The sequence below is a fragment of the Canis lupus genome, chromosome 12, assembly GCF_011100685.1.
Source record: "Canis lupus familiaris isolate Mischka breed German Shepherd chromosome 12, alternate assembly UU_Cfam_GSD_1.0, whole genome shotgun sequence".
In the NCBI taxonomy this organism is placed as follows: domain Eukaryota; kingdom Metazoa; phylum Chordata; class Mammalia; order Carnivora; family Canidae; genus Canis; species Canis lupus.
The window spans coordinates 10088135-10103594 of NC_049233.1; the positions used below are offsets into that span (position 1 = coordinate 10088135).

At 40.6% G+C, this 15460-nt stretch overlaps 1 pseudogene across 11 annotated transcripts in view; it reads left to right on the forward strand.

The window, feature by feature from the left end:
- The window catches only part of LOC481790, a 47872-nt pseudogene extending 41270 nt beyond the window's left edge, over positions 1-6602 (forward strand). For 7 of the 11 annotated variants that reach the window (XR_005367671.1, XR_005367673.1, XR_005367676.1 and 4 more), the window contains 9 exons: positions 165-337; positions 1066-1225; positions 3185-3389; positions 3479-3575; positions 4051-4169; positions 4429-4546; positions 4940-5138; positions 5660-5873; positions 6360-6602. The product of XR_005367671.1 is annotated as an adenylate cyclase 10, soluble pseudogene, transcript variant X1 (transcript). Of the gene's footprint in view, positions 1-164; positions 338-1065; positions 1226-2825; positions 2947-3184; positions 3390-3478; positions 3625-4050; positions 4170-4428; positions 4547-4939; positions 5139-5659; positions 5874-6359 lie in introns of those variants that run through there. The other 4 variants (XR_005367679.1, XR_005367672.1, XR_005367680.1 and 1 more) reach the window with 4 other exon arrangements.
- Positions 6603-15460: the final 8858 nt, after the last annotated feature.

The window sequence follows — 15460 nt, forward strand, 5'->3', positions numbered from 1 at the left end:
ACCCACACACGGTTCTACTGGTGCTGGTTAGTGTGGCACAGCCCTATGGTGCCCTTACTCTGACGCCTCAGTGGCCTGAGTTCTAGCCCTAAATGAAAGAGCCAGTGTATTATGTCCAGAGCTTACAGAGTTTACATTGTTGTTTCTCATTTTCTCATCTCCAGGTCTGTTTCAACATGGGACAGATCACCTTGGCCAAAAAATTGGCCAGGCAAGCCCTTCGACTGCTGAAAAGGAATTTCCCTTGGACCTGGTTTGGTGTCCTTTTCCAAACATTCCTAGAAAAATATTGGCGTTCCTGTTCCCTAAGCCAACCTCCAAACAACCCCAGTGAGAAGTGAGGAGCCTGGCCAAGTCATCCGGTCCCTTTAGGACCACAGAGAACTAAACTGGGACCAGGCGTGGAGTATTGCCTCTATTGACCTAAGACTCCTCCTCTTCCAAGCATATGGCAGTTCCGGTTCCTCTACCTTACTCTCTGAACCAATAAAATATAGCAGAATGAGGACTTCTTTTGGTTTTGAAGCCTGGTGTTACCCTATGTTTTTCAAATAAAAATACATATTACCCTGTCTTTTTCAAATCAAGATACATATATGTATGTGTGTATATACATATATATACATATATATAGCAATTTAATATTATTTCTGATATATATACAAAACACTAAATTGCTGCCCAGTTATTAAACTGTAATAACTTATAGGAAATATATTCAAAATAGCAATTCAAAGAATGAACCCTTTAAAAACACTTCTTTGAATTTTTCCAATCAAGAAGGATGATTTGATTTGAGGAACCTGGCTGGCTTAGTAAGAGCACAGGACTCTTAATCTCAGGGACATGAGTTCAAGTCCTATGCTAGATGTGGGGCCTACTTTGAAAAAAAAAAAGGATGATTTAAAAAGGTTTATGGGGCTAGAAGCAATGGGATCCCAGGAACATGTCTGAGTTTGAAAGCCTGTAGAAGGCCCCTTGATGAATAGATTTGGATTTTTGTGGGGAGGGATAGTTGGGCACTGGTGCAGACTAAGGGCATACTAAGCGCTCTGTGCTTCACAGCAGCAAGAAGAAGCTGGCAGTCCTGCAGCAGCAGGTACACTGCCTCTCCCTGCTCTGGCAGCTCTATAACCTGGAGACCACAGCCAGCAGCCACAGGTTTGCCTGCCTCGCCACTCTTATGCAGAAGAATTCTGCTGAGGAGTTTGCAAATGAAGCCCAGGTAGGCAAATCCTTGCTTCACCTCTGGACCTCACTCAGAAACCTGAGACGCAGGGAGAGAGATTCCTGAGTTTAGCTTGGCTCTACAATAACCCAGACTTAATGAGACATACTGATCATATGTTTGAGCAGCATTTCTCATATTGCAGCTTTTAGATGGGTTTCCAGGTGTGGCTGTCTATGAGTTCCCTGAACTGAATGTCAGCTTTGGTTGTATATTCAAAAACACTTGGGGAGTGGAGGGAGGTAGGGAACTGGTCATAGCTTTCATTGGATTCTTAAAGAAGTCCATGACCTAAAAAAAGGATTCAAATTGCTGACTTAGGAAAAAAGAAGGAAGGGAAATGTCTTCTTAATTTTAGTGTCCATCTATCTATCTCTCTTTTTTATCCATCTGTTCAATAAATATTTGATGAACACCCATTATGTACCGGGCACTGATCCTGGCTCCAGGGAAACAGACAAGAAGAGATCAGTGAAATATATGGAATGTTAGGTGATAATAAATGCAGTGGAGAAATATTAAGTGGAGTCAGGGGCCCGTGGGGTTCTGGGAGCTGGGCGTGGGGTACAGTTTTAAACAAGGTGGTAGGAAAATCCTCAACGAGCCAGTGACATTTGGGCAAATATCTGAAGGAGGTGAGGAAGAAAGCCACATGGCTATCAGGGAGAATAGTAGACAGGCAGAAGGCAGTGTGATGCACAAGGTATGCTGCCCATGTTTGAGGAACAGTGAGGAAGCCACTGTGACTAGAAGGGAGAAGACAGAACCAGGAGGTGACCAGAGAGAGCCAGGGGAAGGTGGATGGCAGATGGTGCAGGCCTGTAGGCCACTATAGGAGTTTGGACTTTACAGAAGATGGGAAGCAAGTGGTAGGTTCTGAAAAGAGGAGTGACAGAGTCTACTTTTATTTCAATAGGATCATTCTTTCTGCTGTATTGAGAATCAGTTGACGGAGGGAAGAGAGGAAGCAGGGAGGTAAATTAGGAGGCTATCGCAGCAATACAGGCAAGAGATAGTTGGCTTGGATTGTTGTGGTGGCAGAGAAAGCAGGAGGAGTGGTCTTCTGTTAGGAGAGAACCAATAAGATTCACTAAGTTGATGAGTTCTGGGATGGGAAAGAAAGAAGAGTCAAGGATAATCCCACGATTTGCAACCTGGACTTCTGGAGAGATAGAGACGCTCTTAGTTAGGATGGGGCAGTCTGAACAAGAAACATATTTGGGGGGAGATTGGAGCCAGGTTTTAGACATGTTTGAGATGCTTATTAGACATCTAGATGGAGAAGTTAAGTAAGCAGTTGAATATGCAAATGTGGGGTCCATGAGAGAGGTCAGGGAACTGGAAATAGAATTGTAAGGGTTATCCGTGTGTAAAAAGTATTTAAAGCCATGAAACTAAGTGAGATCTCCCAAGGGAATGAGCCAAGGTCCAAACTTAACAGCTCCAAGATTAAGAGGTCAGGGTCATAAAGAGAAATTGGCAAAAGAAACTGAGCAGTTGCCAAGAGAATATGATGTCCTCAAAATGTAGTGAAGACAGTGTTTGAAGAAGAGAGTCATTGATGTCAAATGTGCACATACTTATAACCGACATGTAGGCAGCAGTTCTGAAGAGTTCCAAGGAACGAGAATCAGAGGCCTTCGTTAGAGAAAACATAGAAGTGCAGTTTGGCCAGTGTTTTGAAGAGAAGGTCCAAGACTGGAGAAAAAGGGGGGCAGGTAAAAAAAGCATTTGTTTAAAGATCAGGCAGTGGGAAAGATCAGATCAGAAGTGTGAGGGCGAGAAGGAGTGTGTTTTCACAGCGGGAGTTGGGGAGAGTGATAGGGACTCCAGCAGGCCCCGATTACGTGGGCAGCAAGGCCCCATTGTGGGCTCTTCATGCAGGAAAGGGACATGATGGAAGTGTAGCAGGAATGTACAGTAGGAACATTTTGCCCCATGTTTGTTGTCCTACAGGTTGTCTCTACCTATGTGGCCCTATCCCAGTTCTCCCAGAATACGGGTGACAGGGACAAGTGGCTGCACTGTGAGCAGATGGCCATTCAGAAAAGCAGCCTATGCTGGTTCTCCAGGGAGGGATTGCTGGCCACAGCCCAGCTCATGCAGGCCTTGGCCTACACCAAGCTCTGCCTCGGCCATCTGGACTTCTCCATCAAGCTGGGTAATGGGGCTTGGCGCTGGTGGGCCTAAGGCTCTTAGAGAGGCCAAGTTCACCACTAGGCCTCACACAGTGCTCTTTCACCTCCTTAGGTTTTCAAGCTCATGAGATATGCAGACACCTCAAGAAACCAGCTCTGGAGAATCTGGTTCTCTCAGTTCTCTTCAGATCTGCATTTCTGAAGAAGAAGTATTAAGAGCATTTACTGCTATTTGTATTTGTTGCCTAAGAGGGGAGGGTATGATCTTCAAAAGAAGTTTGAAATGGAGGGGGAGACACGGTTCCATTTCTTACAGCCAGTGCTGTCTCTTCTCTAGTCACTCCAGGAAGCCGTCTTAAGTGTGGGGCTTGGGAGTGGAAATGCATATTCATCCTCCTTCCCACCCCCACTTTGACCCCCTTCCCTTCCTCCTTCATTTCTTCACAAAGAGGTAGGGATTGCAACAGCTCAAGGAAGAACCTAGAAACTGACTCAGAGGCATTTGCCCACTTCCTTTGCTGAGAATCAGGTCTGATCTCAAGCACACATAATTTCTGTATTAAATAGAACTAAGGCGAGGAGATCTGGGGGATGTTAGACTACTTTGGAGATGTAAGATCCCCTCCTCTCCTCTACCATCCTCCTCACTCCCTAGTGGGTCCCAGTGGCTCTGTCTCTTGGCAGATTTGATCTGTGTGTCCATGTGCTGGAGCGTCAATGGGTGCTCATTTCCCACGGTCATGATGTCCTTGGCCTGGCCTGCTTCTATTCTGCTTGCTTAGATCTGCTGCTCTACGGAGAAGGTAAATCTTGTGCAGGGCTCTGCTATATTCCCGAAGGATTCAGACCTCAGCGCCCTGTGTTTGGAACACAGGTAGTCATGAGCCTCTCCCTTGGGCATGGCCCCTGCTCCTAGTCCCTGGTTCCTTAAAATCCAGGAACCACATTGTGATTCAGGGTGTCTGTGTTTCAGGTGTTGTCTGCTCCCCTATACCACATACCTTCTATACCAGTTCCTATGCTGACAACTGACCTCAGCCTGGTTACCTTGTCTGTCCACAGGATTGCTGTGTCGGCCCTTTGGCGAGTGTCTGCATTTCATTCAACACTGTGAGCACAGCTGCATTCTAAACTCTCAGAGTAATGTCATGCTGGGGGTCCACTCATCTCTGGCCATGTGGTAATGTGGGGTACCAGAGTCTCACTCAGTGGGAAAGGGTAGAAACTTAAGGACATCATGGGGTCATTTAAGCTACTGCCTTTTACCCCTCCAGGCAGGGGGGTATTCTGCATCAGTCCCTATTCCTAAAGACCTTTACCTCCTACCCCCTCCCATCTTATTAAAAGGGTTCTTCTTGTCCCTGGGCAGGTTTGGGTCTATAGCTTTAGGGTTAAGTTTAAGGTTACATTTAAGTGCTGGATGTCCCACAGTCTCCATTTAAGTCCCCTTCATGTGAGTTAGTAGCCTTGGCCACTGGCCCACATCACAGTTCTGACTGTCCAGGAGATCTTACAGCCTTAAAGAAGTGATGGCTCAGGGGATGGAGCTGAGAGCTGTGATTCTTCCCTCTAGGTTTGCCCAGGACTCCCAGTGGAATCTCTTTGAGCACCACTTCTCCAAGGCTCGCCAGTTGGTGAAAAGAACCAATGCCTCACTATTTGGTTCACATGGTTTTGTCCGATTCCTGGAGTGCCATGTGCTAATGTTACAAAAAATGCCAGACAGTGTCTTCATGCACACTCTGCCAGAGACTTGCAGCCAAACCCTCAAGGTACCTGTTTCTCTACTGTCCTTCACCTGTCACCTAAGTTCTAGTTTGGTCCTGTGGTACCCTTTTTGTTACCTGCATCTCTCCCTTATTCTTCTCCTTGCTGCTTCTGTCTCTCTTTCCTTGTCAAACACTTTTTTCTTCCACCTAGAAAATCTTTCCATGTACCTCATGTACCCTCCCAGATAATCTTGCATGTAGGCCAGGACTGGATTCCCTGACTTTCTGCCTTTGCACAGCTACTACCCACTACCACTAAAATGTTAACATTTAGTACTTCTCAGTGGACCCACTCTGGCTCAGTTTGACACATCTTCCTACAGCCCTTCTTTCTGCATCTAAGGCATTCTGGTTAAACCCTAGCTCAAAACCAACTCTCTGGGACTGCTCTGCCATGAGTGCCTCCTCTCTGACCCCCAAAGCCTGGGCACATAACTGACTGGGCACTGTCCTAGGTCCTGGTGGAGCAGAGCGGAGGAAGGACAAATCCATCCTTGACCTCATGGAGTTTCTTCTCCTTCCAGTACTGTAAGGAGTTCTTCTCTCGGTGTGTGACCTGCCCAGTCTATCACCAGTGGGTCTCTGAGCTTAAAGCCTCTGTAATGAGATATGGAAAGAGAGAATCCATGTCCTCGACTAACATCATCAGACCTTTTGACACCTGCTTGGCCAGGATTTGGATAGAGGGAGAATACCTGGAGGAAAACCACTCCTTTGGAGGACATTTAGGAATACAGAGTAAGCATTCATTCCTTGAACCCTAGCCTGAGAGACGTCACAGACAGGTCTGGACCCTTACAGGCAGCTAAAGGCTGCTCCAAAGAAAGAAGGGATGCAAAGCTATGAGGAGTTAGTCCTTGTCCACAGGTAATTATCATCCTCTCACTGGTACCAGGCCCACCCCAGACAGACAGGGCCCTTTTCTCAGCCCTTTGTTCCAGCATCTGTAACCCATAAGCAGAGAAAATTCCTCCTTGATCCCAGCTTAAATAACTAAATTGTTTCTATGGAGGAGCTGGATGGTCACTAAGGGAGAAAGAAGGCTTAAGAATCCACAGTGTAATGTCTATGAAGGTAAATGGTAAGATGTGGGCAAGAAAAAGAGGAAAGTTTATAGTTCTTCCCTTGGGGCCCAGCAAATCTCCTTTTCTAGGCCATGAGTTAGATTTGTAATTGCTGAGACATTCTTTGGGATTTGGGATATTTTTTATGTTCCTCTTTCAGGATTTGACAGAATGGCTGATGTCAAGGAGAATAAGAATGAAGAAGAAATTCAAGAATGTACATGTTAAAAAAAAAGCCATCTAAAGGGACCATGGTTTTCTTGTTGTATATAACACAAAGAAATGACCCAAGTTCTCCTTTTGAAGATACTGTATAGTGGACATATTCAACATATTACCCTTTTACAGTAACTACTATCTATAGCTTTGTCAAAATAAAAGCCTATGTTTCTGAAGCATGAAACTTAGACCTTTCTTAACTCTTAACAGTCATTGGAACAAGTGAGGAAGAAATCAGAAGCAGCATAGAATGGAGGCCTGGGAGGCTTTGAGATGGACAGATTGCTTCTTCTATAAGGCAAGATCCATTAGCAAATGGAAAACACAGCCCTAATGCAGAGGGTGTGGTTACTTATGGAAAGCTGGCAAAACAAGTGCTTTGATGTCACCCTCTTGGCACAGATAGGGTGATAGGCTCCTAAGAAGTTGAGGAATCTTCTAAGAGGTTCAGAGGGCTGTGGGAATCCACGTCTCTTTTGGGGATTCCTACATGAAACTCAAATTGCCAACGTGTACATGAGTCTAGCTCTCTTCTTTCTTTATTCTCCCTTTCTAGAGCTGCTGCCTTTAACCTTTATCTGTTTGATGGCCTTTCTTAGACTGAGCCTGATCTTCCTACTGATTTTTTTACACTTTATAACTCAATCATCTAGTGCTTGAAATACATTCTTTAAATCCTTTTATCTACTCTGTGAAGCAAGTACTTTTTAAAAAAGATTTTATTTTATTTATTCATGAGAGACAATGAGAGACAATGAGAGAGATTGAGAGAGAGAGAGAGAGAGAGAGAAGCAGGGAGCCCGACGTGGGACTCCATCCCTGGTCTCCAGGATCACACCCTGGGCCAAAGGTGGCGCTAAACCACTAAGCCACCTGGGCTGCCTGCAAGTACTTAATTTTATCTTCATATTACAGATGAAGAAACTGAAGCTTAGGAAAGTCTTACCCCAGGAGACACACAGTCACAAAATGATGGAGCTGGGATTTGAACTCAAATTTGATTCCAGAGTTCTGCACTAGGCTATAGAGACTTTCGTGGGACCTAGCCTATGGTAAGCTATCCTGTACCCAGTCTTCAATATTCTGTTCAAATGACCATGATCAGAACTTTAAGGACAAGCAGGGAGGTGTTTGGGAAAAGGAGCCCTGTATTGGCCACTTAAATCCTGCTGTCTGGTCTGTACTTTCCCTGTTCCCCCTCTCCCCTATTTCCCCTTTTTTTCCCACCTCTTATTTTTTTTTTTTAATTCATGATAGTCACACACACACACAGAGAGAGAGAGAGAGAGAGAGAGGCAGAGACACAGGCAGAGGGAGAAGCAGGTTCATGCACCGGGAGCCCGACGTGGGACTCGATCCCGGGTCTCCAGGATCGCGCCCCGGGCCAAAGGCAGGCGCCAAACCGCTGCGCCACCCAGGGATCCCCTTTCCCACCTCTTATTACCCTCCTTCCTCTCCCTCTACTCCCTCTCTACTCCCCCTTCCATTCCTCTGTCTCTTATCTCCTTCTTCCTTAGTCCTTTTAACCTCTTTTCCTCCTCCACTTCTTTAAATTTCTGAGAGGCACCAGGGACTCTGGAGCCAGACAACCTGGGTTCAAATTCTAATTCTGCTATTTATTTGCTGTGTTAGCATAAATTTATCTTCTTTATGCTTCAGTTTCCCTTTCTGTAAATGAGGATAAAAACAGAATAAAGAACATTATTGTGATGATAAACATAAAACACTTAGAACAGTATTTGACACAAAGTAAGCACTCAATGAGTATTAGCTATTATTATCAATTTAATTTTTATATTTAAATACAGATTATACAGTAATGTGGCAGTTTTCAGAAGGAACAAAGTGTCTAACAGTGAAAGTCTTTCCCATTCCTGCCCTCCAGCCACTAGTCCCTCCTCCCCAGAGCTGATCTGTGTTACCACTTCTTTGTGTATCCTTGCAAAATTATTTGTGCACCTACAAGCAATAGCATATTTACTGCACCCTTCTTTCCCACAAATAGTACTAACTAGTCAATTGTGTTGCTCTTTCCTTTTTCTCTTTTCTTTTCTTTTCTTTTCTTTCCTTTCCTTTCCTTTCCTTTCCTTTCCTTTCCTTTCCTTTCCTTTCCTTTCCTTTTCTTTCTCTCTCTCTCTCTCTCTCTCTTTCTTTCTCTCTTTCTATTTTTTTGCAATTTTTTCCCTTTTGGCAATTTTTATAATTGAAATAGAACCCATCCTTTCAGAAGGGGAAGTGGGTGGGAAGATAGGGTGACTAGGTGATAGGCATTAAAGAGGGCACACGATGAGATGAGCACTGTGTGTTATATTTCATGTTCACAAATTGAATTTAAATAAAATTTTTTAAAAATTAAAAAGAATCCACCCTTTAAAAAGACAGTTCAGTGGCTTTTAAATTTTTTATTTCTTTTTTTATAGTGTTCAATAATCTATCAGTTGTGTATAATACCCAGTGGCTTTTAGCATATCACAAAATTATGCAACCATCGCCACTATCTAATTTCAACATTTTTATCACTCCAAAGAACTGGGAACTCTCTGCCCATTAGCAGTCCCTACACAATCCCTCTTCTCCCAGCCCCTAGTAACCATCTGTCTCTATGTACTTACCTTTTCTGGACATTTCATATAAATAGAATCATTATATATGCCCTTTGTGTCTGGCTTCTTCCACTTAGCATAATCTTTCCAAGGTTCATCCATGTTGTTGTAGCATTCCTTTTTATGATTGGATAGCATTATATTGTATAGATCACACTTCATTTATCCATTCACACCAGCTTATGGACACATGGGTTGTTTCCACTTTTTGACTGTTATGAATAATACTAGTATAAACATCTGTGTGTAAGCTTTTGTATGAACATATATTTTCAAATCTCTTGAGTATATACCGATGAATGGAATTATTGGGTTATACAGAAACTCTGTGTCTAACTTTGTAAGGAGCTGTCAAACTGTTTCCCAAAGTTGCTATTGTATTTTATAGTCCCATCAGCAATGTGTGAGGATTCCAGTTTTCCACAGACTCACCTGGTTAACATGTGTTACTGCTTCTCTTTTTTTAAGATTTTATTTATATATTTTGAGAGAGAGAGAGAGCATGAGCAGAGGGGAGGGTCAAAGGCAGAGGGAGAGAGAGAAAATCTCAAGCAGATTCCATACTGGTCATGGAGCCCAGTGTGGGGCTCAATCTCATGACCCTGAGATCATGACCGGAGCTGAAACCAAGATTCAAACGCTCAGCTGACTGAGCCACACAGGTGCCCCTACTTCTCTTTTTGATATAGGCATTCTCGTGGATATAAAGTGGCATCTTATTGTGACGTTGATTTGCATTTCCTTTATGCCTAATGATATCAAACATTTTTATGAGCTTATTGGCCATTTGTCAATCTTCTTGGGAAATGTCTTTTGGAATCCTCCGCTCATTTTTTATTAGGTTACATGTCTTTTTATTGTTGAGATTAAAGAGTTTTTAAAAGTATAATACTAGACCCTTATCAGATTTGATTTACACATATTTTCACTCATTCTGTGAATTGTCTTCACTTTCATGATGATACCATTTTGCAGCAAAAATGTATTAAGTTTTCATGAAGTACAATTTATCTGGTTTTTGGGTTACTTGTGCTTTAAGTGTTGTATCTTAGAAATCGTGAAGGTTTACACTTCTTTTTTTCTAAGAGTTTTATATAGTTTTAGCTCTTTTAGATCTTTGATTTATTTTGATTTATTTTTTGCATTTCCAAATTCTTTCTTTGCATGTGGTATCTACTTGTCTCAAAACTATTTGTTTAAAAGACTACTCTTTTCCCCCATTTAAATGACACTCTTGTTGACACACGGTTTTGTTAGATGTATGGGTCTACTTCTGAACTCTCAGTTCTGTCCCATTGTTCTCTGTGGCTCATGCCAGTACACACCATCTTGATGTAGCTTTGTAGTAAGTTTTAAAATCAGGAATATGAGTCCTCCAACTTTATCATTCTTTTTCAAGATTGTTAAAACAAGCAGCTAAAGCTGCTCAGGGCTCCTTGCATTTCCATATGACTTTTAGGATCAGCTTGTCAATTTCTACAAAAAGGGCAGCTGTAATTTTGATAGGGATTGAGTTGAATCTGTAAGTAAGTTGGGGAAGAATTGCTATCTTAACCATATTAAGTTTTCTGATCCATGAAAATGTCTTATCTTTTCCATATATTTAGGTCTCTTTTAATTTCCTTCAATAATGTTTTATAGTTTTCAATGTACAGATCTTGAACATTTTTGTTAAATTTATGCATAAATATTTTATTATTCTTAGTTCTGTTGTAATGGAATTGTTTTCTTAATTTCATTTTTGAGTTACTCACTACTAGTGCATAGAAATAAAACTGATTTTTGTATATTGATTTTGTATCCTATAACTGCTGAACTCAGTTATGAACTCTAAGTTTTTTTATAGATTTTTAGGATTTTGTATATACAAGATCATATCATCTACAAATGGAAATAATTTTACTTCCTTTCCAATCTAGGTGCTTTTTATTTCTTTTTCTTGCCTAATTACATTTGCTAGAACCTATAGTACAGTATTGAATTAAAATGGCAAAAGTGGACATCTTTGTCTTGTCCTCAATCTTAGGGACAAAGCTTTTAGTTTTTTACCATTTTATTTTATTTTATTTTATTTTATTTTATTTTATTTAAAATATTCTATTTATTCATGAGACACAGAGAGAGAGAGAGAGAGAGAGAGAGAGAGAGAGAGGCAGAGACACAGGCAGAGGGAGAAGCAGGCTCCATGCAGAGAGCCCAACGTGGGACTTGATTCTGGGACTCCAGGATCATGCCCTGGGCCAAAGGCGGTGCTAAACCTCTGAACCACCCAGGCTGCCCAGTTTTTTATCTTTTTAAAGTATTAAGTTAGCTGTGAGTTTTTGTAAATGCCCTTTGTCAGGTTGAGGAAATTCCCAGATCCTCCTACTTTGTTGAGCATTTGTGTGATGATAGGGTATGGATTTTGCCAAATGCTTTTTCTATGTTGAGAGGATCATGTGTTTTTGTTCCTTTTTCTATTAATATGGTATATCTTAGTGATTTTAATGTATAAAAACAATTTTGTATTCCTGGGATAAATCCCATTTTTTCATGGTATATAATCCTTTCTATTTATTGCTAGGGCCTATTGGCTAGTATTTTGTTGAGGATTTTGGATCTCATTCATAAGAGAGATGTTGTTCAGTAGTTCTCTTGTGATCTCTTTGTCTGGTTTTTGCATCAAGGTAAAACTGGCCTCATTGAATGAGTTGATAAATGTTCCTGCCTCTTCCATTTTTTGGGAAGAATTTGTGAAGGATTGGTTTTAAAACTCTTTTAATGTTTGCTAGAATTCACCAGGAAACCATCTGGGCCTGGGCTTCTCTTTCTGGCAAGTTTTTTGATTATTAATTAAACTTTTTTACTTGTTGTAGATCTGTTGAGATTTTCTATTTAATCTTGAGTCAGTTTCAGTAGTTTGTGTCTTTCTAGGAATTCATCATTTCATCTAGGTTATCTATTTTGATGATAAACAATTGTCCACAATTTTCCTTATAATCCTTCTAATTTCATAAAGTCAGTAGTTCTCCTTCCACTTTCATTACTCATTTAGTAATATGAGTCTTCTCTTTGTTTTTTGTTTTGTTTTGTTTTGTTTTGTTTGGCTAAGAAAATAACCTCAGCTAAGATTTGTCAATTTTGTTAATCTTTTCAAAGAATCAACACTTAGTTTTGCTGGGTTTTTTTCTTTTTCTATTCTCTATTTCATTCATTTCTGCTCTAATCTTTACTATTTCCTTTCTTCTGCTTGCTTTGGGCTTAATCTGTCCTATTTCTAGTTGCTTCAGGTGGAAATTTAGGTTTTTGATTTGAGATCTTTATTCTTTTTTGATATAGGTGTATACAGCTATAAATTTCCCTCTAAGCACTGAGTTTGCTGAATCCTCTAAGCTTTGCCATGTTATGTTTTTGTATTCATTTCTCTTAAAGTATTTATAATTTCTCTTGTGATTTTTCTTTGACCCATTTGTTATTTAGAAGTGTGTTGTTTAATTTCCACATATTTGTGAGTTTCCAAAATTTCTTTTATTTCTAATTTCATTCCATTATACTCAGCATATTTTGTATGATTTCAATCCTTTTAAATTTATGGAGAACTTGTTTATAGCAGATATATAGCCTATTCTGGAGAATGTTACATGTATACTTGAGAAGAATATGTATTTTGCTGTTGTTGGGTGGAGTGTTCTACCGATGTCTGTTAAGTCTCCTCCCCCTCCTTGCCCCCTTCTTCTCTTCCTTCCCTCCTTCTCCTCCTTCAGAGAGAAAGAGAGCAAGCAGGGGGAGGGTCGAGACAGAGAGAGAGGGAGGGAGAGGATCCTAAGCAGGCGCCATGCTCAGTGCAGAGCCCAGTGCAGGGCTCAGTCTCATTGCCTGAAATGAAATCAAGAATTGATGCTTAACTGACAGCTACCCAGGTGCCCCTGGAAGAGAGAATTTAAGGAGGGCATGTGTTATGATGAGCACCAGGTGTTATATATAAGCAATGAACACTAAATTCTACTCCTGAAACCATATGACACTATATGTTAACTAGAATTTAAATAAAAGTTGGAGAAAAAAGAATAAAAAGAATTTTCTGAGTTCTTTAACCATTTTCTTTCTTTTTTTTTTTTAACCATTTTCTTTTAAATCATTCTCAGTGTACTCTTAATTTGCATTTTTTCCCTTAGATGAAGTTAAACATCTTTACTGTGTTTATATTTCCTTTTTGTGTGAACTATATGTATATACCCTATTTAGTATTTGTTTTCTAATTGATTTATAGGGTTAAGGAAATGAGCCTGCTGCCTTTGTATGAGTTATAGCATTTTTCCTCATTTTGTGTTTTGTCTTTGTTTATTGTGCTTTTGTCATGGAAAAAATGGTCAGTCTTGACTTATTTTAATATGTCAGTTTTATTTAATAATATATATATGGCTTCTGAGTTTTGTATAATAATTTAAAGAGCATTTTCCTCACTAAGGTATTTTAACTATTTCCCCATGGTCTTTCAAGTATTTTTTTAAAAATCTATTTTATCAAAACATAATACGGGATGCCTAGGTGGCTCAGTGGTTGAGCATCTGCCTTTGGCTCAGGTCATGATCCCGGGGTCCTGGGATTGAGTCCTGCATTGGACTCCCCATGGGGAGTCTGCTTCTCCCTCTGCCTATGTCTCTGCCTCTCTCTGTGTCTCTCATGAATAAATAAATAAAATCTTTAAAAACCACACAAAATTTATGTGCAAGAAAGTGCAACTATTTTAATGATTAGTTTTGACAAATATATACACCCATGTAACTGCTACCACAGTCACAATAGAGAACATTTCAGTCACCCCAAAAACTTATTTCAGGCTTCTCTACACTCATTCTTCCCACCCCAACCACCACCACGAGCACAAAATACTCATTTTTTTTCATTGTCTTTATATTTGTGATTATTTTTCACTTGTCATTTCTTATTTCATCCTTCTTTTTGAGTAAGTTAGCTAACACTTTGTCTCCTCATTTCATTTCAAAGAATAAGCTCTTTTATTTATGTATTAGTTATATAATTTTTTTCCTTTAAAATGAACTAGCAATTTGAGTAAGATGTTTAATTCTCTTTGAAGGTGTGACTTTTCCTCTGAGAACTTCTTTATCTGCATTCCAAATGTTCTGATATGGAACAATGGGCTTGTCATGTTACCTGCACTTTCTTTGCTTTGTTTTCATGTTTTTCTTATGACAAAATTTAGAAGATTTGTATTTTGATCTCAGAAGTTACTTTTATAACTCAGATTCTGGTTGGTAGTCATAGACTTCTACCATGAGCAATAATGGAATTAATATATTTCCCCTTCCTGTTTCCCTATTCTCTACCAGCCAATTGATCTTATAATTTTCCTTTGTATTGTTTAAATATACTTTTACTTCTGTTAGGTTCTAAAAGGTTTAAACTACAATTCAGACCAGAGTAAGTTTTTCCCAGAGGGGTTCTTTATAGACTTTATTCTGCCCTTCTCCTGCATTCTCTCCCCTCCCTCATCACCTCTCCTCCCCATCAGGGAAGTCCCTAGTCATCTTAGCCAGGGAAAATGAGGCCTTGGTTGATTGATGGGTGGGCAGCTTCTGCCTCCACAAGGGACAGAAGTAAATTTAGGTTCTGTTGCAGGCTGAGACTATCAGGGGAAGCTCAGAACATCCTGCCAGAGCTCCCTGAAAATAGCAACATTGGCCTTATCCAGCTGGACTCCAGGGGACAGACCCCGCCTATCCCTTCTCAGGTGCCTAAACTAAACTCAAAGCCCCTCCAGGTGGTGAAAACCTCTTTATGAATAGCTTCCAGGACTGTAAAAATAAGTTCCTGGAGCACCTCATCCTCTCCATCTGTCTGTCATCTCAATATGTGCAAATAGTTTCAAATTGAACATTTTCAGTAGAAATTCTGAGACCTTAAAGGCCCTTCCATCCCCAGATTGGACAAGCTTTCATTTACCCTTGATAGTGACCACACCTTTATCATTCATTCTTCCTATGCCATGCCTTTTCTCTACTGGGCTCTTTCCAGGCTCCAGATTTCAGGCCAAAAGGAACAGTGCTACCAGATGTCCACTCAATTGAGACACAGCCAGCTCTGATAAAATATGTCAGCAAAGTTTTTATCTCCTGGTACTTGAAATTCCTTTGTCCTGCCAAGGAATAGGCTTAGGATTTTTTTAAAAAGATTTTATTTATTTATTCATGAGAGACACAGAGAAAGAGATAAAGAGAGGCAGAGACACAGGCAGAGGGAGAAGCAGGTTCCATGCAGGGAGCCCGATATGGGACTCGATCCCAGGTCTCCAGGATCATGCCCTGGGCCAAAGGCAGATGCTCAACCGCTGAGCCACCCAGGCATCCTGATTTTTTTTTCGGTTTCTGATCTTACTCCTATTTCTTTTAATTTTTTTTAATTTAAATTCAATATAGTTAACATTTGGTGTATTATTAGT